The 26,917-nt window shown below is 44.4% G+C and overlaps 1 protein-coding gene across 1 annotated transcript in view; it reads left to right on the top strand.

Annotated features, from left to right (window-relative positions):
• The window catches only part of ADRA1A (adrenoceptor alpha 1A), a 122,844-nt gene extending 118,220 nt beyond the window's left edge, over window positions 1-4,624 (top strand). The window contains exon 6 of the transcript XR_007151787.1: window positions 4,614-4,624. The gene's annotated coding sequence lies outside the window, so the exon portion shown is untranslated. The remainder of the gene's footprint in view (window positions 1-4,613) is intronic.
• Window positions 4,625-26,917: the final 22,293 nt, after the last annotated feature.

Consider the following 26,917-nt stretch of genomic DNA (forward strand, 5'->3'; position numbering starts at 1 on the left):
AGGCCATGCTGCAAAACCAGATCACCTTTTTCCAAGGGAAGCTGTCATTGCATACAGCAGTTCTTTCCCTCCTATGTCCATTCTGTAATATTCCATGAGGGCTCCAGGCTCAGCTCCAGACAGTGGAGGAAACAAGGGTGGACACATGATCCTCCCTCTCAGGGTGCCTGTGGTCTACGGAGAGGACAGGAAAGTCAACAATTGTAGTAGAACGTGGTAAGCTCCGTGACACAAGAACTCACGCAAGGCCAGGAGAGTTTAGTGTAAGGCACTAAAGCCACCCTCTGAGTCAGGCTTTTCAAAAAGGGTGGACCTCTCATTTGGATCTTGGAGGACAAAATGGAGTGGGAAACAGAGGGAGTCGTTCCTAGCAAGTAAGGAATGAACCCGTGCAAAGGCCCAGGGGCTGGTGAACCTCAGGTATGTGCTGGGGTTGCCTCCCCCTCCAGTCTGTCAGGGCACATGGAAATCAGCCTCACATTTCATGGTGGCCAGTTGGCTCTGCAAACCCCATTCCCCAGGTTCCGTGCAGGAAAACCACGCCTGGTTTTCTTCTTACTCTGTTTAAACCAAGGATGAACCAAGGAAGAGCCAGTAAATAATGAACCAGTGGCTTTCCTGTTAGAGCTCCTATGTTTGGCCTGGCTGAATATCGAAAAGCCTTGGTTTCTCAATTGTCCGATTCTCTTTGTTTTCAAGACTTAACACAGCATTACAGTGGGATGGCTAAACAGAAAAAAAAAAGTCTATTTCTTTCTCATGGTGCAAATAAACATTTGTTGAACCTGAAATGGTTAATCATTAAGAATAACCAAATGCTTTGGAAGTCTTTGCAAACAAGTCTTACATGATGCAATTCAGTGTTTTTTTTTTAATTGAAGAATTGTTTTTAACAAAGAAATGTTGTACAATATTAAAATAAAGAGTTTTCCCTACCACCACCACCACCCCCCCCACACACACACACACAATGCAGAAAATAAATGGATCACTATAGACCCACGAGGCTGGCTTTCACAACATCCATCATTGAAGGGTCGGTATCTTACGCTGTATCAGGACGCTGCCATAGTAGCTAAGGGTACCTGGGAGATTTTGCACATCAAATGCAGCAGAGGTGGTGGGAGAAACTGAAACAAAAATGAAGACCTTGGAACTGCATTTCTACAATCAATTAACGACTGGGAAGGACTTGACTTGCTGGGGCTAAAGAAAATCATTCTGGAAGTTCATTTTGTCTGTGAACTCAAAACTGTCTTTTAGTAAATAAAGCTGATGCCGTTCAAACATGAACCCCGTGACATTTCCTGGCTTACGGCAGCTTTTCTGCTTGTCTACTCATTAGATGTGTTAAAAATACAAACATGGCATTTCCACTTTGCCAGAGAAGCAAATGTGGGCTGAATGGCTGATTTTCGCTGCTACGCTTTTCCTGTAACCCTTACAATTGTTGTGGTGAATAAGGCCCCTGTAGGGATATTTGCCAACTATGCAGTGTTCGTGGACCATGCCACCTTCTCCAGGTTTCAGTACTTGGTTGATTGAGTTGATATCACCACCTTTCCCTCCATGTAACAAACAAAATTCGTCTGAACCTCGCTGAGAGTTTGATATGTGTTCTTTGCTCTAAAAGAGAGAATTCTCTCCTAAGTCAGATAAATATGTTCATGCGTGTGAATTGTTATACTTGAACTTGCTGCTGCATTCCGTACTAATGCATATATATGACACCCAAGCTGACTGTGATTGCTTCTGAAGCATCTAATTCCTTTTAAATGGATTCAGTATCTTTGGAATGTGCTGTTTAGGTGTTTCTGAATTTTCTACATGCCATTTTTACAGGTTCATTTGTTTTATGGTACGATGTGGTGAACAATCACATTGGTTCTTTTTTTTTTTTTTTGAAGAAAACAAATGTACATATGACTAGGCAGATGAATAAATTATTGAAAAAATATACTTTATGAATCATACAGCCCACTGTTTAAAAGGAATTTATTTCATTTGTTTAATAAAGTGGCTGTTCAAGTCATAAGCATTTATATTGCCCTTCTAAATATGGATGCCATAATATTTAAGTGTCGTTGAATATTGATGTATGTTCCCTAATAAAATATCTTAAACCTCTGTCTTTAGATGCACAATGCCTTAGTTCTTCGATCGTAATGTGTTGTTAACATGTTGGCTGAAAAGTAGAGTGGATACCACAGAGAAGGAGAGTCAGGTTTTGACCAGCTCAAGAGCGTAGGTGGTCCATAAAATACACTGGTTGGCGGCATTCACGGCACAGGTAAGAGCCAAAATAGAACCACATCATCTGGTGTAGAGGCAGGGGAAGGTAGTAGTGAAAATGAGACCCAGAAGAATATTGAATCGACGTCTGTAAGGCTGGGCGTATTAAGTGACCCAAAGCCAGGGCAATAGGTTACGGGGAACTAGTCGTCAGAGAAGGTCATGGGCAAAAATGGTTCAAGGGAAGTTTTTCAGTGGAAATTCTTGCCTGCCAATGCTCTCACAGCCTGGGAGCCCCAGGGCTACGCTTTTAGCCCCATTCCCTCAAGGTAGCGCCCTGGCATCACTGGGGACAAGAAGGCTGGGGTCAAACTGTCACAGGCTCCAGATTCCTTTAGCCACTTGCCAAAGCTGTTACTTAATATGTCTGAATCTTTGTTTCCTCTTCTCAAAAATGGGGACAATTACTGTACTTCACTCAGATTATTGCTAGCATAATAAAATGCTTCCTGTGAAATGTTTGGAAGAATGTCCGACCTCCGGTGAGCACCCAGCAATTTTCATTGTGACCGCTCAGGAGTGTGACCGTGGCCTTCCTGGTGATGAGGGCTCATTATTTTTTTGCCCAAAGCCCTTAGCATCTAAGTCAAATGATAGTGCCGCGTCTCCTATACCGATCTGGGTTTTTGCCAAATGGTGTCGTATCCTGCAGATGCGCTGCTGGTCACATTCCAGGCCCCCGTCGTCGTCATGGTGGTGGCTCTACTCCCTGGACCCCCACAGAGGGTGGGCAGGGGAGGGCAGACACGGGACGGGGGAGGGGGAGCATCGTAAAGTAAATGAAAGTTTGTCGTTGCTCAGGCTTTCTTTTCACAGACCTTGGAAGTGACATGACAGGATCACCAGGTTATCCTGATGACTTCTCTTCTTAACTAATTTAGGTTTTGCCCCAGGATATAGATTATGGAAGAGAGAGCAAATGGAGACATGGTCAGTTTTGTCACTGATTGCTTTCTATGAAGGTGGGGGAATAATGTGAAATAAAGGGGCCACGATGACACGAGGGCTTTGTCTCTGTTTGCATTGTTCCACGGCTAACATTTACTACGGAAAGCCCTATTCTAACTGGTTCCAGTACATCATCTCATCTAATCCTCATAACAATCCTGTAAGGAAGCGCTGGGAATCGATTAGGGTGCATTTGGCTGGAACAGAATACCTGGAGAAAAGTAGCTGACGCACTAAGAAAATGGATACTATCGTCAATAATTTGGCATGAAAACATTCATCTTTGCCAAAACGCTCTGGAATCAAACCGCCTGGGTTTGAATCGTAGCCAGGGGGATATGTCAGTAAATGTTTAGCAACCACATCTCCGGGAAAAAAATTTAAAACGAAAAAAACACCATGTGCAGTATTTGCCAGTTTCCGTGGTATAAATTCTCCCACGTGGACAGATATCAAGCCGCCAAAATGACACCATGGAATATAGTTTTGGGAACAGACGGACGCGGTTGTCTCTTTGGAGCCTGTACAAGCCACACCACGGATCCCACCTCTGCCCTTAGTAGCGTCTAGCCTAAGCCTCTCTCTGTGTTCGTCTCCTCATCTGTAAAATGGGACAATGAGAGCACTTTCCTCATTGGGTTGATACGCATAAAAAATTTCTGTGCTCAGCATACAGTAGTGCTTAGCGCACAGAGCAGAGACCGTCTCCAAAGAGCGAAAGTGTTCATCCTTACTCAATTCCTAGTGCAGCAACTCCTCTGAAGCGTGTGTGGCATTATTGTGATCCTTTTTCAGACATTATATTGCATTGACTCTGCCCCCTGCGATCCCCCATTGAATTCACTCGTCTCGGTTTCTGACTGCAAAGTCTCTCACCGCAACTCTGCCCTTTTGCATTTTTGCTTCAACCATTTAATGATCCCATGAACCAGTTTTCTCAAAGAGCCTCTTCATGCCATACCGTTCTGCCAGCCAATTATTAGTATCTCTCCTGTTTATAAATGCAAATTGCCTCCAACGGAGTTTATGAAAAATAATTATTCTGTTGTAGGTGGACAGAAAAACCACTCTCCGTGCCCACTCTCCACACTGTTATTATGTTCTCATCCATATTCTCTTTCAAAAATAATATATGTATATGACAAACTGAATACACAAAAACACTACAGAATCAGGGGATTGGGATGAGTTTGGGGCTCCTGAAAACTACCACAGGCCACTCTGTAGTTCTTTTCTGAGGGAACAAAGCCCAGAAAAACAAGAACCAAATGGGAAACAAAGTATAACTTATTAATCCCAAAGTTTTCTTACGCTACCTTCCTTGCATCTAAAATGTCCAGATTTGGGGCATCTGGGTGGCTCAGTCGATTAAGCATCTGACTCTTGATTTCAGCTCAGGTCATGATCTCACAGTTTGCAAGTTCAGGCCCCACATCGGGCTCTGTACCTAGCACGAAAACTGCTTTGGATTCTCTCTCTTTCTCTCTCTCTCTCTCTCTCAAAAATAAATAAATACACTTCAAGAAATAAATAAATAAATAAAATGTCCAGATTTGAAGAACAAACTCCAATGTCCACTTCCATCCAGCCCCATGAGCAAGGAAGGCACTGGTAGGAAAGCTGAAATTGAAAGTATAATTATGGCCACACCTACTTCTCCAAGTGAGGCCAGGATCACAAGGCAATGGGGATGGAAACCGGAAGAGGAAGGGCCAAATCCTGCTCCCTAAGAACGCAAGGTCCCAGAGTGTACATTTCTCCTCGGCGTGGTAGAGGTGGCAGTCATAAGGGCAATGGACAACAGTGAAAAGGAAAGCTGAAGTCTCTTCCTTTCTATGAGTAAAGGTAAAAATGCAAGAAGAGTAGCACTATCCTCCTCATAGGTATACCATAGCTGGGTATAAATTGAAAAGTAATATTTTCACCTCCTTTCCTACTCCCCCAAGCTAACCACCACTACCATTTTCTTGTGAATCCATTCATTCAACATGTATCTATTGAATATGTGTCATATGCCAGGCATCATCCCAGGGATACATTAATAAAACAAAGCAGGGGAAAAAGGCTTGCCTCATGAAACTCCCATTCTAGAGCATCTTCCAGAAATGTTCTATGTACAAGCAAACATCTGGATCTTTTAAATATGTTTACAAAAGCAGAATAAGCCACAAAGTCTGATCTGTTACAGTAGATGCATTTTTAATAGTTTGGTGATTTAGCAATTGGTTGATGCCTGATTATCTTAGATCTCTGAGCTTTTGCCTTAGCAAACAACTCACAAAGTTAATTAAGCAAAATCCCGTCTCTTGCCCTTTGGAAAGTTACAGTGTGATATCATGTGTCCTAAAAGATTTTGAGAGCTTATTTTAGAGCTTCTAGCATATTTAGGGGCCCATAAACTTATTTCAACAGTGTTGTCACTGCTTAAAATATTTTTGGAACTCTTCAGAGATTGCCTTTGGGATCAATTTATATATGGTTCCTCCCCTAAAAAATCCTGTGTATTACCACAAATAGTACTAGACTGGACCATGAAAGGTCTTTCTCCAACACGGAAGGTGAGCCTTTCAGCTGGGAGACAACTTCAGAGGTCGGCACTGTTTGACTCTGTGTGTGACTGGTGCCAACGCCTTGGCCAGACTCCTCTATCATCCTGTTGGCCCAACCCGAGCTGGGAGAGTCAAACCACTATAAAAAGCCATTCTGCATAAATTCAGTGGAAAAAATTAGGTCAATGGTTTTCAAACTGGAAAAAAACAAAACAAAACAGTGCAATCCTTTCTTTGGATGGAATCTTACACAGAAGCCCAATATGCAGGACAAAGAAAAGCAGAACAGTCTGGAACGATGGTGGGGTAGGGTAAAACCCCAACCACACACACGCCCTCCCCCTGATGACCCTTGAGGGGTCCCTGCAACACTCTTAGGACCCCCTGGAATAAGACATAAGCACCACTGAAGTGCATATTCTCCTGGGGCAATGGGTATCTTATCTTCCCATAACCATGGCACATAGCACGCAGCACATAGCTATTCCCAAGAGGGAATATAAAAGGGTTTAGGGGGCCCGGTGTCTCCTTAAATAGCTCAGTTTCTAAGAAGCCTGCTAAAGATTAGTAGAGGGCGAAAAAACAAAGATAACTACCAAACAGAGGCTCATATCTCCAAGAATGATTTCCTGAAGGTTGAAATGCAGAAAGTATAGAATTTAACGAAGACCACCCAAAGAAACAGAGGCATGCAAACTCTTTGAATTAATAACGTGATACGGAGGGGATAGGCCCACAGTCAGGGTGAATGGTGTAATGACAACGAATGACAGAGGGCAAGGCTAATACTCAATTTCCATTTTGTTCCCTTCTTCTTCAGCAGAGAGGATAATCTAGTTACAAAGGAGAAAAGTAATGGATATGCATTTGAGCAGAAATCCGTGGGAATCATGACCAAGGCAGGTGGGGAGGTCAGGAGAGGTTCCTGGCTCAGGAGCAGTGGCAGCATGGTCAGGACCCATGGAGGGGGAGGAACTGGGTCTCTGAGAGTCCCAGTGTCCACCAGCCACCTTCCCTCAGCATGTTCCGAATCAGTTGAGGAAAATATTGACCAGGGAGTGGCAATTAGTTAACGCTTGTTTACTACTTACCAGGGGACAGGTATTGTTCTGAGTGTTTTGTATATACTAACTCATCAAATGCTCCCGACTAACCTATGAAGTAGATTCTATTATTTTCCCCCTCTTCTAGAAGAGACACTCAGGCCCAGCAGGGCCTAGAAGTTTGCAAAATGTACACATCAATTAATGGCAAAGATAGAATTTGAACCCAGTTTCTCGGATGACAGAGACCAGTCTCTTAACCAATATGCCATGATGGCTTTGGAAATTGGACTATTGGGGCAGTTGTTAGTGAAACTCCAAGTTGGAGGTTAGAGGTTACATCCGTAGGCAGATGGGCTTTGTGAGGGGCTGCCCGCAGGCAATGGGGGCCTCAGGGCACATGGGGTGGGGATGCCACCCAGGAATGGCACAACCTGGAAGGACAGAAGGAGACCGCTGCTCCCAGAGACCAGCTCACCAGATTAGAGGATTAAAAAATTCTGAGCTGGGCCTATGCAGTTTGTTTCTTCCAACTTCTTCAATCAGATGAAGTTGCTCCATGGGATGATGGAAGGGAAGACAAGAAAGAGGGAAAAGCCCCTCCCTCTAACCCTGAGCACATAGGAAGCTTGGGAAAGTCGGGGAAGCACTGGGCCCCGCATGTCCAGGAAGAAGCAAAAATTCAGGGCAGTGCGAGGACCCAGTGATAAAGCAAAGTGGGCAGGCTCACTCCCTGCAAATAGTCTAAAACCAGGAGACATCCCGGGATTCAAGAGGCTGCCAAAAATGAAAGTGAGGGCTGGTCAAAGAGTCAGCACCTATGTCCTTCATGACATGACTTCGAACACCGTTATGTGACAGGCACTTTACGCATGCGGCCCGACCTGCCCTTTACAGCCAGCTTTTAACGCACACAGTCTGCTCCTTTCACAGATGAGGAAACCGAGGCATGGCGGGATTTAAGCACTGGTTCAGCTTCCCAGCTGTTGAATGCCAAAGCCACGTTTCCTCCTGGCTTATAGTAAACCTCACTTTCCGACAAAGAAGGAAGAGAAACTCGCTGCAAGGCAACAATATGCAAATGCTACTCTGAATTACAACATTGCTTCTAAAATTCTCCATTTCGTAAAATAAAGCTTTTAACACAATGCTTAAGGTGGCTTCTCTGCAAACGCATATTCGATACCTACAGTTGACAATATTCCCTCTTCCCAAAATTAGGACATGCGGGTTTTGAGACAAAGTAGGGTCTTTAGCTGTGGGGCATCCCTGGACACAAAGCTGTTCAAGGACACTTGTCCCCAGTTCACAAAGCAAAGGTCATCAGCTTAATTAACACTGTCCTATGCTCAGCTACAGTAAGGAGCCCCCAAACTAATTTCATAATCCCATAAGTGAACTGGTACAACTTCTTTCCTGACTTTCTAGGAGGAAACCATATGAGGGACCCAGTACCGATAAAATGTGAACACCAGCATCAGGGCGCTGAAAATTATTATTCCTTTTGTAGCCACTTCCAACCTTGCAGCTGGGAGCCTCCTTTAGAACTCAGATCTGGAAACCCTCCAGATACTGCTTCCAGAAAAAGTTCCTCCCAGGAACGCTCTTTTTAATTACTTGCAAAATGGTGCCCGAGTTAATACCCTTGCTCCCTCCCTCCCCCACCGTTAGCTGGTAATTGCGGAGTTGCTGATGTAATCACTGCTTGCAGCCCACATAAAGGACAAGAGGGGTCCAAAGGACAAGAGGGGTCCGGTCACATTAGGATGAATAGTAAGGGAAAAAAAGAGACCCTCCTCTCCAGGCTTATTACCCTGCAACCACTCAGGAATACTGCGGTATGAGGAGTTCACAGCCACATTTGGAAGAGATAACTTCAAGTTGTGGCAGCAGCTGTAAACCCAGAGGAGAAAATGCAGGAACAAAGCAGAAAGGGTAAGACTCTTGTGCGCCGGGCACAAGGTCCCTGCACGCTGCTTTCGACTAGTCACCTGAGAAGCAATCAAGAGAAATGAAAAATTACACTGACTGGCAAGCAATGGTTTCCCACGGGCTCGGGGTTAACAGCTGTCCTGGCAGGCAGTTATAACCCTCAGCCTTGACCTTCAGAGGCCTCACTTTGGATATGGCGAGAAATCCATGAAGCCAGGGTGATGCCCTCAACCTTCTAGACCACAGTCCAGTACCCTAGGCCCAACATGCCCTGCCCAGGTGGCCCAGAGATTGCTTCTAAAGCCTGCCCTGCCCTCTCCCTGCATCTGCCCACTTCAGCCCAGGGAGCGGCCAAGAGGGTGGTTTACAGGGCTGTGTGCAAAGCCCGGACCTGTGGCCTCCAGAGTTCAGACACAGGAACACAATGGAATTGGGGGGTGAAAAAGGAGAAGTGAGTCGCAGCCAGAAGCCAGCTCTCCAGCATAGGTGTGGCCATTTGAACCTGCCTTCCAGGTCATTCTGAAAGTATATTTGCCCTAGTAGGAGGAAGAACATACAGTCAAGTCTCTAATTCACAGTGGTTATGTTCTATAAAGTCTCCACAAACACTGAATGAGAGACTACTGAACCATTGCTCCTAGGGGAGATACACCGTTATATTGCCGTGAGCCTCTGGATACTTCTTGTCAACCGATCAATCCATGACCTTGTTGATGCGTGTTTCTGTTTGAAGACACCTTATTTAATATATATTGTTGACTTATCAGCATTGGACTCATGGCCAACGGTATTAAAACTCATGCCTGAAGGAAGCTTCTCCAACACAGACATTTTCTCTGTAAGTCACATGGCAGTCTTCTTCCACTTAGGAACACCGGACAGCACTTCAGCCCTACTGTTGGGCATCGTTTTAAACAGCAAAATCACCAACAAAAGCACAAAAATGAAGGAAAAAAAAAATGACACTGACTAAGCTGTAGGAAGGACATTTGTTTAGTACGAGAGCTGAAACGGGAAGGCAATGTTGCTTTTTTCTACCTCAGCTGGGAACGTAGCAATGGTCGTAAAGATGGCACAAGTATTGATCCGGGGGTTATAAACAGATTCTAGCAAGTAGACAGGTTTGCAAATACGGAATCTGGGAATAGTGAGGATGACTACGTTTGATTTAAGATGCTAGCATTTGTCCCCCGTTGACACTCTTGCCATGGTCAGAAATGCCAAGGGTGGGCCTGTCGACAAGAAACAGATTCTTGAATCAATCCACTCCGGCAACTTTAAAATGGTGCGTCTGCAAAGAAAAACGACATGACAGATGGCTTGAGTCTCAGGCTTTCATCAATGAAAGGGCAGAAGGAGACCTCGGGGGCCAGAGCAGAGCTATTGACCATGAACAGCAGCCAATACGTGGACAAGCCTGATCTTGACTTCGGGGAATCGGAGGCCACATGCATGACTACTAGTGTGCTTGGAAATGTCAAGAGAATCATCCCCATCTTTCCCGATGGCCTCATGTTCTCAGTCTCCTATTGCGCTCCTCACCGTGTCTGGAGCCCAGGACTTCAGAGCCCTCGGTCCCCTGGCTCAGTCATCCTTGCCCTGCAGAGCCCAGCGAAACTAACTGGGTGCTTCAAAACCAATCATTGCTACTGCTTAGGACATTCTCTCCATGTGCCAGGCAATACGCTAAAAGCTTTACACGCACTACCATTTATTGTTCACAGCAATATTATAGATGGTAATTACTAATCCATATTTTACACATCAGAGAACAGAGGCTTCAAGGGGTTAAAGAACTTACCCAGGGTGAAGCCGCTAGAGAATCGGCACTGTAGAGCAATGTATATTGATCGATGAGTTCCAATTTGATTTAAGCCCTCAACACACTTGTCCTGGAGCAGGGCCACTTTCCTCCGCTGCTGTTCCAAACCTTGGATGTTCTTTGGGTCCCAAACCAAAGTTTCCCACACAGAAGTCCTCACTCCCTATTTTAACAGCAGAGATAAGAGGGCGGGCACTGCTTTTACTGTACCTCCAACCCTGCAAATTTCATCGAAGCTACACCAGGAATAAAATAGTACCAACTGCCATGTAGCGATTCCCAGGAACTTTACAAGTTATGTTTTATTATCTTGACAAAAGACCCTGCTGGGGAATTCATAGTATGTTTTATGATTTGCTAGTACAGGTTCCCCCCATCATTTTTTTTTTTCCTTTTTCAAAAGCTTTCGACTAGGCTTAACCATTTCATCTACCAGGGAATTTCAGTACCATAGAATTCGTTTGTTATGTCCCAAGGAGAAAAGTCAATGGAGATTTTTATTCCAATGGCGTTAAATTCATAAATTAACTTAGGGGAACTCTTTTTTTTTTAATGTTTATTTATTTTGAGAGAGAGAGAGGGAGAAAGAGAGAGAGAGGACATGAGCGAGTGGGGGAGGGGTAGAGAGAGAGGGAGAGAGAGAATCCCAAGCAGGCTCTGTGCTATCAGCACAGAGCCTGACACGGGGCTCAATTCCACGAACCGTGAGATCGTGACCTGAGCCGAAATAAAGAGTGAGATGCTTAACCGACTGAGCCACCCAGGTGCCCCAACTTAGGGGAATTCTTATCTTTATTATGGGCCTTTCCTCCTGGGCAGGGACACCCCTAAGCCCAGCTCAGGCTGAGGGTGGAAGTCAGGGTAAGAGTATATACATCTCTTTCAGTGGGGACATGTAAGGGGAACATTGCTCCAAAAGCTCAAAAGGGGAACCAGCCCCACAGAGGGAGAAAGGAGCCACTGAGCCCAGGGTCCATGGACAGGGGAGGCCTCAGGCCTGCTCAACTCTATTTAGTTCTTTCATAGCTAGGATTTTCTGTTATACATTCACAGCATGAGTTCCTTGATCAAAGTCCATTGTTGGACATTGAGGTGATTTCTGATTTTTGCCTCTTATACAACACTTCCACAAACAGCCTCATGGCTAAATCTTTGCACATACCCACTATTAGTTCCTGGAGATAATACATAGAAGTACAGCTTCTGTTTGAAAGCACATGTCTATTTTTAAGTCTTTGATACAGATGGCCAGGTTGCCATCTGGAAGGTGTCAATTTACCTTTCTGCCAGCAGTGTTCCCAAGCACAGATGTCCCCATGCCCTTACACCCCTCATTCCACCGCTATCCTTTTATCCATTTTATTCTTTTTCAAGGTGTGAGATCCCAATGGCCTCCCGCCATGTAAGTGTATCTGATTCTCAGGAAGCTGACACATTGCTTCATAAATGTCTGGACAACCCGTATAGCTTCACTCCTTTGTACCTCCTGTGTCTCTTTTCCACTATCGTGTTGGCCTTTTCTTATGTAACTGAAAGGACTCCACACACCAAGAAATTCAACTCTTTGTGACATGCGTGGCAAACGCTTTTAAGTGTTTTGCTTGTCTTAAATTTTGCTTATGTTCTGTTTTTAGGTAGTGGGCTTGTATTTTGCTTCACTTTTTTTTTTTATTTTATTTCTTTTTTCTTTTTTCTTTTTTCTTTTTTTAATATGAAATTTATTGTCAAATTGGTTTTTTTTTTACTGTTTTAGCTTAATTTTTTTAATATGAAATTTATTGACAAATTTATTTCCATACAACAGCCAGTGCTCATCCCAATAGGTGCCCTCCCCTGTGCCCATCACCCACTTTCCCCTCCCTCCCACCCCCCATCAACCCTCGGTTTGTTCTCAGTTTTTAAGAGTCTCTTCCGGTTTGCCTCCCTCCCTCTCTAACTTTTTTTTTTCCCCTTCCCCTCTGCCATGGTCTTCTGTTAAGTTTCTCGGGATCCACATAAGAGTGAAAACATATGGCATCTGTCTTTCTCTGTATGACTTATTTCACTTAGCATAACACTCTCCAGTTCCATCCACGTTGCTACAAAAGGCCATATTTCATTCTTTCTCATTGCCATGTAGTACTCCATTGTGTATATAAACCACAATTTCTTTATCCATTCATCAGTGGATGGACATTTAGGCTCTTTCCATAATTTGGCTACTGTTGAAAGTGCTGCTATAAACATTGGGGTACAAGTGCCCCTATGCATCAGCACTCCTTTATCCCTGGGGTAAATTCCTAGCAGTGCTATCGCTGGGTCATAGGGTAGATCTATTTTTAATTTTTTGAGGAACCTCCACACTGTTTTCCAGAGTGGCTGCACCAGTTTGCATTCCCACCAACAGTGCAAGAGGGTTCCCGTTTCTCCACATCCTCGCCAGCATCTATAGTCTCCAGATTTGTTCATTTTAGCCACTCTGACCGGTGTGAGGTGGTATCTGAGTGTGGTTTTGGCTTCACTTTTTAAAAAAATTTTAGGCAGTCAAATCTGTTCATATTTTCTTACGATTTCTGACTTTGGTTATGTTTAGAGAGACTTTTGCCACAACATGCTTTTCAACTGCATTTTCTTCCCATTCTTTAAGTATTTTATAAGCTACACTTAAGTCTTTTTTCACTTTGGAATTTATTTTGGTTTACAATATAAGGTCAGGCTCTACATTTATTGTTTTGTAGATAGTTATCTAATGATTCCAACAAATTCCAGTGGCTTGACTTCCAGCTCTTGTTACTGCTTCTATAAACCCACCAGGAATAAAGGGGGGAGGCATTTAGTCCCTCAGAACTTTGGTGGATGTATCTTTCCTCTTATGCCCAGAAATCTTTGAATTTAACTCATTCAGGTATCACAATAAACACTGAATCAAGAAGCCACGTCATTTGTTTTCCATTTCCAATTATATGCAGTCATTTCATCCACCCAAACTCAACAGATAGGCCAATTCAATGTGCCCCGGAGATTTAAAATATCTCATCAATTTCAACACCATATTAAAGTTTTACATCTTAAATTTACTTTTCTATCAATTCAATGCCCTATGCCCATAGAGAAACCATGGCCCTACCCAATGAATCTTCCTATATGCCTCTAATGCAAGTTATAAAATGATTTGGAGCAACCCCCACTGTCATCTTCTGTCTTGGCCCCAACAGAGTGTGTCATCAGGTGCCTGGGTATTGAGTCTGCTCCTCGTCAGCCAGAGTCAGGTCATCATGCCTGTCAGCACCCCCAAAACTGGAGCAGACAAATCCTAGACAACCGTCAGTCGCACCTTTCCAAACCTCTGTATTTCCCCCCAGTGTCAGATTTGGAAAACAGGCAGAACCAGATACGTCTCCTTGCAGCAGCTTCCAAAACAAGCACGCATTCCTTTATTTAGTTGGATATCCCACACGTTAGTGGGGTTCAAGATGGGCCATGAAGCATAGGTGGCACTTAACGTTTCTCAAAGGAGTAAGTAGACAGAAAAATGGAGATAAGGAAGAAGAAAATAATTCAGAGCTTCTCTTTTTCCAGGCTAGCAGCTAGTCTAAAAGAGTATTTCTGTCAGCTAAAATTCATTTGGGAGATTTTGCCCAATAAAGGGTTAATTTGTACAGTTTTCTGGGGTCGGGGGGGCAGTTGGGGAGGGCATCCATCAGCCAGAGAAACTAACTTCTCTCTTATAAAGTAGTATATGAAATAGCTGTGAATACTTGGTATTTTTAGTTATGTGAATTGTGACCCTTCTGGTGCCCAAGTAATTTCTGAGACCCCCTTCTTCCTTTCAGGGTCTCTTCCAATTAAATTCCATTTTCAAGATGTCAGAGATTCTCTTTATCTTCTTCTTGATCCATGGGTCCCTGGTACCTCGAAGCCAAATTCAGTGTAATGTCTGTCCAATGACACAGTCTCCACTCTGGCTTATAAACAGGGTGCTATGATCTGAATGTTTGTGTTCCTCCCAAATTCATACGTTGAGAATCTAACGCCCAAGGTGATGGTATTAGTGGGTGGGGCCCTTGGGAGACCTTACATCATGTGGGTGGAGCCCTCATAAAAGACATCAGTGACCTTATAAAAGAGACCCCAGAGGGATCCCTTTCCTCTCCCACCATGTGAGGACACATTGAGAAGTCAGCATCTTCTAGAAGGTGGCCCTCCTCAGAACCCAACCATGTTGGCACCCTGAACTTGGACTTCTAGCCTCCTCGACTATGAGAAATAAATTTCTGCTGTTTATAAGCCATCTAGTCTGCGGTATTTTGTTACAGCTCGCTGGACAGACTAAGACATAAGGCACTTGCCATTTATAAGAACCTGTCTACAAATGGATAGCCAGAAGCCTAGTCAGTCTCCTGTTCTTCGTTCCAGAGAGGCATATAGTAGAGTGCTTGACCTCATGGCTTTTAGTACCAGGCTGCCTAGATTCTAATCCTAGCTCTGCTTTTTACTAGCCGTGAAGAATCTCCTCTGTGCCTTTGTTTCCTCATTTGTAAAATGAGGGTGATAATAATAGCATCCACTTAGCAGGATTATTGCAGGGGTTACGTGATTGGACACACGTTTACAGCTTAGACACATAGGTAGACTGACGTAACAAGCACTATGAGTGTTCGCTCTCATTCCAGTTATGTCTGTAAGTAGTCAACAAATCCCAAGGCTGTCGAAGCCACATGCTGCTTCTGTCCAAAGTGGCTGTGCCTGAAGATCTGTCACCTATACCATGCCTCTCTAGGAATCCATGCCACTCTCTTGAGTTTGAGTCCTAGGGTAGACATTGCTAGCACGTCAGAAAATATAAGCCTTTATTTTTTTTTTAATTTTTTAATGTTTATTTATTTTTGACAGAGAGAGAGAGAGAGAGAGAGCATGAGCGGTGGAGAGGCAGAAAGAGAGGGAGACACAGAATCTTAAGCAGTCTCCAGGCTCCGAGCTGTCAGCACAGAGCCCGACGCGGCTCTGTGTCACAGACCGAAAGATCACAGACCGAAAGATCATGACCTGATCGGAAATCGGACGCTCAACCGACTGAGCCACCCAGGCGCCCCTAAGCCTCTGTTTTTTAACATTTGTGTACTATGGTAGTACCCACCTAAATCTTTCTTTTTGGAGTGCCAGGTTAAGGAACTGTCAGCTAGGTTAAGAGGCAGGATAAAAAGGAATAAAGACACCAGGGTGATAAATGCCAAGCCATCTCCAGCCTTAAAAGCCTACACCCTATAACAGCCTACACCTGTTATTCCAAGTATGTGTGTGAGGGTGTTTCTGGACAAGGTTATCATTTACGTGGTAGACTGAGTAAAGCAGACCGCCCTCCCTAATGTGGGTGAGCCTCATCCAGTCTGATGAGGGTCTGAATGGAACAAGTGAGGGAGGGAGAATTTGCTCTATGGGTCTCACTGTCTTCAAGCTGGGAAATTGATCTCCCGTCTTTGGTCTTAGGGTCTTACTGAAACTTACATTTTCACTCTCCTGGGTCTCCAGCTTGCTGACTATAATTCTTGAACTTGTCAGCCTCCATAATTGTGTGAGCCATAATTCCTTTCAATAAATCTCTTTATCTATCTAAATGTCTATCTATCTATCATCTATCTACCATCTATCTCTGTCTCCTATTAATTCTGTTTCTCTAGAGAACCCTGAAAATACATGCATATGGCCTTTTCAGACTCACTTCTTTCACTTATGCTTTTAAGATTCCTCTACGTCTTTTTGTAGTTTCATAGCTTCTTTTTATCATTGAACAGTATTCCGACATCTGGATTTACTACTATTGTACCATTCACCTCCTGAAGGACAACTTAGTTGTCTTTGAGGTTTGATATAATTATGAATAAATTTGCTATAGATTAAAAAAAAAAAAAGCCTGCACCCTGGAGGTCTGTGTGAGCTGAGTGTACTGTGGTCTTTGAATTGAATCTCTGTTTTTTGTGGGCCCCAAGCTCACCTGCTGCAGTGTAGAAATGGCCTGCAGGAGGTGACTGGCCAAGCTGACTCCACTCTGCCTCTAGAATTGATTGCTCATCACCACTTCTTCCTTTGAGAACTTCTCACACCACAAGTGCCTGCTCTCTTCCAATGGGAATTCAACACAGACAAGATCATCTGGCCCCACACTGGCAGGATCTGGAAGAACAACGCAAGGCCCGAGGCAGATGCCCTGGCCACCCAGCAGTGGAAGGCCATGATCCTGAGGAATGGAGTCAGGATCCAGAAACCTGGCATCATCCTATTTTTATCCACAGTTATTCCTGTTGGCAAGGCCAGACAAGTGACACCTGATCATTAATAACAAGGATTTGGCCCAAATCCCTCTCTGGCCTCCTGCCAAATCAATCATGTCACTCCCTGCTTGAAAACCTCCAATGACTTCTCATGGCTCTCAGGATAAAATCCAGAATCATTAACAAGTCCCTGGCTGAACAGGCTTCTCTTTCACTTCCTCTCTGCACTTACCTGTTCCCCCAGCCTTGGTCTGGAAAGTCCCTCCCTCTCCATTCAGCCTCTTTCTTCTCATCCTTTGGATCTCAGCTTAAACACCACTATATCCAAGACTAAGTCAGATCCTCTTAAAAAAAAGAGAGAGAGAGAGAGAAGAGAGAGAGAGACAGAGAGAGAGAGATCCTCTTTGTATAGTCTTCTAGCACAACATACTTCTTGGTAGCTTTTGTTAAACTGTAGTTACATAACTAATGTACCACTATTTGGTCAATATCTGTCTCCTTGGCTAGACTGTGAGCTCCACATGGGTGGGGACCTTGTCTGTCAGAACCCCTGTGGCATCTGTGTGTCTAGTCCAGTGGCTGGCACACAGCAATAACTCAAAAATACCTGTTGACCAAGTAAATAAACCAAGTAGGGGTCCAGTTTTAATACTAATCAAACAATTTCTAATTTATTATGCATTCTGGCTGTAAATCTTTCTATCCTTCTTGCAAATGACAATCTCTGTTCCTCTAAATGACATTGTCCTAAGCCCTCCCTAACCAAGATCACATAAACAAGCCCTGAAATACAGGCAGTCAATCCACGTTATTTTTTTCCTCTTTGTCATTCCTAAACCACGTTTTCCACTCCAATCCCTATAAATCAATCTGTCTTGCTCTTCCCACAAGGCATTAGCCTTGACCTTTGCGTTACTGCCTTTTTTCCTAGAAAGCTCTTTGCTCTTAAAAGAAAACCGAATGGCGTCAAATCCTCTCCATGCCATATCATCTTGGCCTTTGCACAACTAAAGTACTACAGAACATGTCTTTATTGGTAAGCCCTGGTCCTCGTCTCGGATCACACAAAACCACACTCTAAGGCCTTGGTATGTAAGCAAACCTCACCCCTAAATTAGATGATCTCTAACAGTGCTTCCAGCATTAATTCTCTGCAATTCCGTGATTATATGATTACTCATAAGGGGATTGACTAAGAGTTAAATAAGCCTTTAAAGCTGGACAAACTTACATCCTTGTTCTGGCAGTCATTTACCAGCTGTGTGACATTGGCCAGTTTCTTAATCTCTCAGAGTCTGGGTGCCTTTTTATGTGATAGGAGGGAAGTCACTGGGGGAATGAAACGAAATGATGCTGATGAATGTTTAGAACATTTCCTAATCCTCAAAACCATAGTTGTTGTGGGTGTCACCAATATCATCATTTTACTGAGTCATCTGCATTTATAGAATTAAATCCCTTCATCCCAGCCCACGGAGGCCCCAGCCTAACCCATCCTAATTCAGCAGATGCCTCCAGAATGGCCATGGGGATGGGCTGTACTAAACAGGAGGAAGGAGACAAATAGGTCAATTGGTAAGAGCATATACTTAAGGATTCATCCATTTACAGAAATTGTCTCACTAAATTTAGTTAAACACAACTGTATTAGTCATTGTTCCCAGAGACACAGGCCAATAGGACCTACATACATAAAGATTTATTATAAAGAGATTTATTATAAGGTATTGACTCACACAGTTATGGAGTCTGAGAAGCCCCACAATCTTCCTGCCAAGACTCAGGAAGGTTGGAGGTGTCATACAAAGGCCTATGAACTAGATTGCTAAGGTTGTGTATTCCAGCCTGGATCTGAAGGCCTGAGAACCAGGGGAGAGAAGAGACAGAAGATCAATATCCCAGCCCAAGAAATCGGGCAGAGAGTGAATTCAACCCCCCTCTACATTTTTGTCCTCTTCAGACCCTCAACAGGTTGGGTGATGCCCACCTGCATTGGTAAGGACCATCAGCTTTACTCAACTCATCAAACGCTAATCTCTTCCAGAAGCACCCTCACAGACATGCCCTGACATAATATTTAACCAGCTATACGGGCAACCCATTCAGGGGGACACATAAAATTAACCATAGCCACAGTGATTACAAACATCAGGTTATGTTTTTAAATTTCTTGTTGGGATTTGGATTGTATGATACCTAAAATTTGGACTAATTTTTTTCCAATCTGTTAGTGTTCATGTCATGTAGACAGTTTATGCGACCTCAGTACAGAATACGATGTTGTTTCAGTAGAGCTCATAGAAATAACTTGTGTTGTGAAAATATACTATCACTGGCAAGCTATTCCATCTCTAGGCTCATTGCCCTTTATAATCTCCCTACACATCCTCATTGCATTAGTGTGCTAGGGCTGCGGTAACAAGTTATCACAAACTTGGAGACTTCAAATTTATTCTGTCACAGCTCTGGAGGTCAGGAGTCCAAAATTAAGGTGTGGGCAAGGTTGGTTCCTTCTGGAGTCTCTGGGGGAGAATCTGTTTCATGCCTCTTTACTAGATTCTAGTGGTTGCTGGACATTCTTGGTATTCTTTGGATTATAACTGCATCATTCCAATCTCTTCCTCAATCTTCACATGGCCTTCCCCTCTATATCTCTGTGTGTCTACTTTCCTGGGTTTTATAAGGTCTCTTGTCATTGGACTTAGGTTTCAAACTAATCCAGGATGATCTCACCTCAAAATCTTTAACTTAATAACGTCTACAAAATCCTTTATTCCAGATAAGATGGTCACACTGTGAAGTTGTGGATGGACTTATCCTTTGAGGGGTTACCTTTCAACCTACTATACCCACCAGACTAATTTTTCTCAAGTATCATTTGGCAAATATTAATTAGCAATATATAGCCTATAAAATTAATTGTAGACTCTTTAGCCTGGTTTTCAGTGCCTTCCACAATCTTACCTTAGCCTGCATTTCAGTCTTATATTTCTTTTTCTTCCTACATTAAGGCGACATTTCTACCAGAATTTTCTATTCGGTAACAAGCTACAATTTTCTCTCCCACGTCCACTCTTAGAAAGCCTTCTCTTGTTTTTCTCATCCTTTGTGACAAGTCTCCAACCCCATCAGCTTCTCTGATGATATCTGCCTGAAGGATAGGTATTTATTGTTTGTATCTTCCATCTGAGGGACTCCTGCACTGCATTTTGACATCTTTTATGCTAGTATTTCAGCAATTACTTGAACTATATAATTTTTTTTTTATTTAAACAAAATTTTTTTTTCAACGTTTATTTATTTTTGGGACAGAGAGAGACAGAGCATGAACGGGGGAGGGGCAGAGAGAGAGGGAGACACAGAATGGGAAGCAGGCTCCAGGCTCTGAGCCATCAGCCCAGAGCCCGACGCGGGGCTCGAACTCACGGACCGCGAGATCGTGACCTGGCTGAAGTTGGACGCTTAACCGACTGAGCCACCCAGGCGCCCCAGTAATTTTTAAAAATTTTTTTAAACGTTTTATTTAATTTTGAGACAGAGACAGCGTGAGTGGGGGTGCGGGCAGAGAGAGAGAGAGAGAGAGAGAGAGACAGAATCTGAAGCAGGCTCCAGGCTCCTAGCTGTCAGCACAGAGCCCGACATGGAGCTCGAACTCGTGAACTGCGAGATCATGACCTAAGCTGAAGTTGGACGCCCAACTGACTGAGCCACCCAGGCACCCGTGAATTATATTATTTTTTAACTTTATACATTTCTTCTATGTCTCCCATATTTTAAGTTTTTTGAGGTAAAACAACTTTTTCTTAAATTCCTTACATCCCTCCCCCACAAGAATCTTTGTCACTTTGATTTAGAGAATGTGTTAGTCAGAGTTCTCCAAAGACACAGAACCAATTGAATGTATGTGTGTGTGTATACAGAGAGAGAGAGAGAATTTACTGGTGCGGAGAAGTCATGAGATCTACAGCAGGCAAAATGGAGACCCGGGAGAGATGACATTTCAGTCTGAGTCTAAAGACTGGAAAAGGCCAAAAAGCCAGCTCAAGCACTGGGCAGAAGTTGCCTCCTATTCTGCCATTGTGTTCTGTTCAGGTCTTCAACTGATTGCATAAGGCCCACCCACACTGGGGAGGGCAATCTGCTTTACTCAGTCTATCAATTCAAATATTAATCTCATCCAAAAACACCCTCACAGACACACCCAGAATAATGTTCGACCAAATATCTGGGCACCCCATGGCTCAGTCAAGTTGTCAGATAAAATTGACCATCATGGAGAGATACACAGGGGTAGAAATTAGCCCCAACTCTGCTACTGAGCAATGCACCACTGATCCTCCAAATCAGAGTCTCAGCAACTTGGAACCACTAAATCTCCCTGCAGGTTTTCTCCAGCTAGAGTTTGAATGAGCCATTTTTCCAGAATCTTCTCTTTGTAATGGGAAGCAACGCTCTTCCTCTCGTGGCTCCTGACACAGGAGCAATGAAATAAAGAAACATTTATTAGTAAGCCAAATAACAATGTAAATACCAGCTCGCCTCTTATCTTCCTATCCCATATGCCACGTGGAATCGGTTTTGACAATTTATGCTTGAGAGGAACTGAAAAATCAAGCTCATAGGTTCCAAGAGGCATGTTTTAAGATTCCCTCGAGAATCATTACATTTATACTGATACACTATATCTGAAAGGTCACTTCACTCCAGCAATACATGCCTAAAACCCTGTACTCTGCACGTAGCATGTAATAAATATTGTTGAATCAATGACTGCAGAATATCCAATTTTACTTTTATGCTCACGCTGCTAAAATACTTTTCTCCTATGAATGTGATATTGTATTTCACTTCATCACTTGGGGAGGTTTATAAAAGAGAATGATGCTGTGATTAATACTCTGAATAAAAGTGCACTAAAAATAAAATAAACTCAGTCCAATAATCTATTTTCCACTGCCTGCGCTTCTAAGCTATACATAATATCTTATTGAACACCACCATTTTTTGCACCTGGCTTGCAAAGCTTTTGGTGTGACATTCCCTAGTGCCTTTGATTCCCATTTATTTTAGGATACTGTTATCCTGTATCTGTACCTATGAATCTCCAGCAATAATCTAATTCATTTTCAGTGTTAGCATTTCTGATTCATCCATGGCATGCTGAGCACTGGGCTACACTCACAGGCTTCTTAAGTAAGAATATGCCGGCGTAGCTTTATCCGTCAATGTCCGGCCAGGAAAACAGGCATCCCTCTAAACACCCCAAAGATAAATATCATGCAGGGAATTCGTTTTAAACGTATTGTAGTGGCAGGCGGGGCAGAAGAAATAAGGGCATAGGGAAAGGCTGCGAGAGCAAAAGAAAAAAAAGAGAATTATTACCTAAATATCAGAGAGTTGGCCCGGAAACCTCATGCCCACGCTTGGTGCTCAGCTACTTGAGACATGGCCACAGCTGCCAGAGGAAGCACGCCGCTGGCTCAGGTCACCGGGACCCCACACCCGCCCCTGCCACCCCCCCCCGCCACCCCCCCCCCCAACACTACTGGAAAGCGCCTCTGCCTGCCGAGCCCACAGGTGCCTGCAGAGCCTCCGCCACCTGCCAATACAGCTGCCACTGTCCCCATGGGTCTCTCGTGTTCCGCGCACCCTGCTGGCTATGCCGCGGGTGCAGAGCTTTGACCGCCACGAAACGCAAACGTGCGGCTGCCGTGTGCTGTGCTTGGACTTGCCGGACTTGGCAAATAACAGCGCAGGATGCCATTGACGTTTGAATTTCAGTGAACGACAAGCAGTCTTTCAGTATCAGTATGTGTCGGGAGTCATAAAGCCCTTTACCTCTCACTCGGGAGACTTGATTCTTCCGCCAGATTCCGTAAGACAGTTAGTACCAGGCTAACTTCTCAGCTTCAAAGGAGGGTAAAAGTCAAATCCCAGACCCAACCTTGAGACGCGCTCAGCTCTAGGACCCTCCTGGTCTCCAAATCCGATCTCCGTAGTCAAGCATGCAATATAAGTGTTTGAAGCTGTTTTTTTAATGTTTTGTTTATTTTTGAGAGAAAGAGAGAGACGGAGTGTGAGCGGGGGAGGGGCAGAGAGAGAGAGACACAGAGTCCAAAGCAGGCTCAAACTCATAAACCGCAACATCACTACATGAGCCAAAGCCAAATGCGTAACTGACTGAGCCACCCAGGTGCCCCTAAATTTCTGAGGCTAAAAATTATCAGCATCCTCCCACCTCTAGCTACCCAAATGTCTTTCAGGGGGGAATCTGGTACAAAGGCTCATGCACACAGCCTACGTTAACACATATCCCGGCATGCCATCAACTCTAGAAAAAATCTACTTCAAATAAATTGAAAACTTGAATGAATTAATTGGTTGAGTCACTTTTCAAATGACTATGATTCCATGGCTCAAACATTCTTACTTTGCAGGCTCTTTTTTTTTTTTTAATGTTTATTTATTTTTGAGAGACAGAGTGTGAGTGGGAGGGGCAGAGAGAGAGGGGGACACAGAATCCAAAGCAGGCTCCAGGCTCTGAGCTGAGGGCACAGAGCCCGACACGGGGCTTGGCTTCACAAACCATGTGACCATGACCCGAGCCGAAGTCAGATGCTCAACCAACTGGGCCACCCAGGCGACCTTGTTTGCAGGTTCTTTAGCCGAGTTTTCAGTGACCTCCTCCATTTGACTTCAAGTTTCCGACAGAGGGCTAGATCATCTGACTCAGACCCAAGTACAGTCAGTACATCGTAACCGATTTCAGCGTGTGCCAGAATATATTAGATGTAACAGAATTCTTGACTGCAAGCCACAGAAATCAACTCTCCCAAACTTGAGATTTATTGAGAGACTATCAGCAGGATCAGAGGATTGACCTCCAAGATGATCTTTTGGGAGTCCAGTAGGTATCACCTCTATTTATGATGTGGATTTTGAGATTGGGACTCCAAAGTCTGGAGTCTCGTCATAGTTCAACTACATACGGCTGTGCGGTCTTCATTTAACTTCTCTGAGACTCAAGTTGTTCATCTTTAAAACGTGACTGACTCCTGGTCTCCTGATCTCTCAGGATTGTGAGGAGGGTCTCAGGCAGAAGGAGATAGTTTACATCCCTCAGTGCCCGAGTCTCCCTCCTCCAAGGGGGCCAAAGATCTGGTCAACACAGGGTCCCTACAATGGCAACTCTGAATGATCAAAGCCCCAAAGCTGGCATTTGCGATGTTGCCAGTAGTTTTTGCATTTTGTGGTGAAAAACAACATTGTCTTGAAAACAGAGCTTCTCTTTGTTCTGGAAGAGACCACTTTGTGAGAGCTGTGTAGTTATGCAGATGTGTCTGTCTATCGATGCGAGAAATCACTCACGTGGAGGTGATCCAGGCTCCGTGGGTTAAGTGTTCTATTCAGTAAGTTCACCTGGGTTCTTTTTTTATGTTTTTATTTATTTATTTTGAGAGAGGGAGAACGCGTGCACATACGGACGGGGGAGGGGCAGAGAGAGAATCCCAAGCAGGTTCCACGCTGTCAGCACAGAGCCCGACCAGTGCTCAACCTTACAGCTGAGATCACGACCTGAGCCGAAACCAAGAGTCGGACGCTTAAGCGACTGAGCCACCCAGGAGCCCCTCACTTGGGTGCTTTGGGCGCATAACCATGCTTACATCTGTTACATATAAAAAGATTTCCCTTAAATGTTTATTTTGACTCTCTAATCCTTACAAAAAAATTATTCTTTGCTCTTGAGGGAATGTGGGTGTTATTTTTCTTCCAGGCATTTGCTTACCAACAATGAGGCCCTGTGCCCGGAATGCAAAATATAAACTCGGTCTCCTCGGGAGGAAAGATTATAGAAGGACCTGCATGGAAACTGGGTGCCAGGCGCCCTGAAGCACGCTGTTGGTTTTACGCGCAAGTAATTGTTTAGAAGAAAGTAATCCACGCTTCGAGAAATCTTTGCTGCGGTTGCCTTACCTGGGCCGTGGGAGTGGGATGAGGGTCAAGGTGTTCCCTGAGGGACTATGTCTCCAGTAGTCTGTAGACCTGCAGAGCAGTTAGCCTGGGGGAGTTAGGGAGGCCCTGGGCCTGAACTCTGAGCTGTGGAGACGCTGCAGATGTGGGCCCCCTACAGCCAGGCCTGCCAAGGAGCAGGTTCTTGTCAGCACTTTCATTAGCCCTGACGCCTCCGTCAAGTGGTGCATGAAGGCACGGCTTGGGCACAGTTGTGCTGGGGGAAACAGGGAGAGCATCCCTCCTTCCAGAGGCCAGAGCGTGGGTGTCCATGGTGGTCCCAGAGACAGGGTTTCCCGGTGAAAGAAGTGAGGCAGCAGCGTGGAGGCCCCATGAGGAGCCGGGGCAACGAGACACTGATTTTAGACACTTGCCGTCAGCGCCCTGGGAAACCCTCAGACATAGGGAGGCGGGGATCCACATTTTCAGAGGATAACGTTTCCAGAAAGTACGTCAGTGTGTGAAAAGTTTATATAATCCCATTTGATAGACTCAGGATGATGAGACTACAAAGGTGTGAACGCGAGGGCTGGCACTGAGCATTTAATAGTCTTCCTCACGTTTGAATCTTACACGACCCTATGACATAGTACTGCTAGTCTCATTTCACAGCTGAAGAAACTGAAGCTTGATGATGTGAAATTACGTGCACACGGTCACATGCCTGCTAAAGGGAACAGCTGGGACTCGAACTTGGACACGTTTAACACCGAAGTCTGCGCCCCTAACCACTGTGCTCAACTGCATGCTGGAGTGAGCCACTCTTCGAAGGCTCCCGGGATACCACAGAGACTTGGCCAAAGACTGGTCAAGTAAGTCAAAGAGGGAAATTGTGACAGCCTGTCACAACTGAAGGGGAAAACCTCGGGCACTGAGATCCGTGGAGTCGGGGCTCAGAGAGCTGGGGGTTGAACACGCTGCAGGAGACACGAGCAAACAGGGTGTTGTTCTGGGAAATTACCTAGTCCAGCCATTGTCCTGAGCCATTCTATGTGGGGCCCTCTTCCTGTCGGGATGGGACGGAGACTTTCCTGGCTTGGCAAGGATAGCCCTTGTGATGATTCATTTTATGGGCGTTCAGATATTTGGTGAAACGTTATTCTGAGTTATGTCTATGAGGGGGTCTCCAGAAAAGAAACTGGTTAGAGAAGATTGCCCTCCCCAGTGTGGATAGGATTCATCCAATCCATCGAGGGTCCAAATAGAACAAAAAAGCAGAGGAAGGGAGAATTTACTCCCTCTGTCTGACTGCATGAGCTGGACATTGATCTCCTCTTGTGCTCTGACTGGGACTTTCACCAATGGCTTCCCTGGTTCTCAGAGTCAGAAGCAAATATACCACCCGCTTTCCTGGGTCCAAGGTTTGAAGACAGCGGAGCATGGGATTTCTCAGTCTCCACAATCACATGAGCCGATTCTTCATAATAAATCTCTTTCCTTCTCTCTCTCTCTCTCTGTGTGTGTGTGTGTGTGTGTGTGTGTATCTTCATCCTCTTGGTTCTGTATTTTCGGAGAACCCAAATACAGGCCTACAGGTAATTTGGGTCATTCTTGAATGTGGATGTAGGCTTCCATGGGCCTTGATCTTGAAGCTGGGCAGGTATCCTATTGACTGAATGGACCTGGCTATAACAGAACTTGACCCTGTTCACACTTCTTTTTCTAAACAGGTTTTGCTACTTCTGTAGACAAACAAGCCTTTATCCTTTTAAAATTCATATGTAAGTATGGGCAAATAGACATGGGAGTGTCAATTCATACACGCTAAAGAATGATTTGGCAAATCTATATGAAAATTGAAAACATGATTGCTTGGGACCAAACAATTCCACTTCTACACATTTATTCTACAAAGTCATACTAGTGAACAAAGCTGTATTTACAGAGATGCTTACGGCAGCACATTTTTATTTAACTGTTTACTGTTAAAATGTGCATTACTATTTGCAATAAGGAAGGACCTTCTAATCGTTAATAAGAGACTAGTTAAGAGGCACCTGGGTGGCCCAGTCAGTTAGGCGCCTGACTTCAGCTCAGGTCATGATCTCACGGTTCGTGGGTTCCAGCCCCACA

The sequence above is a fragment of the Prionailurus viverrinus genome, chromosome B1 (genome assembly GCF_022837055.1).
Source record: "Prionailurus viverrinus isolate Anna chromosome B1, UM_Priviv_1.0, whole genome shotgun sequence".
NCBI classification, from domain to species: Eukaryota; Metazoa; Chordata; class Mammalia; order Carnivora; family Felidae; genus Prionailurus; species Prionailurus viverrinus.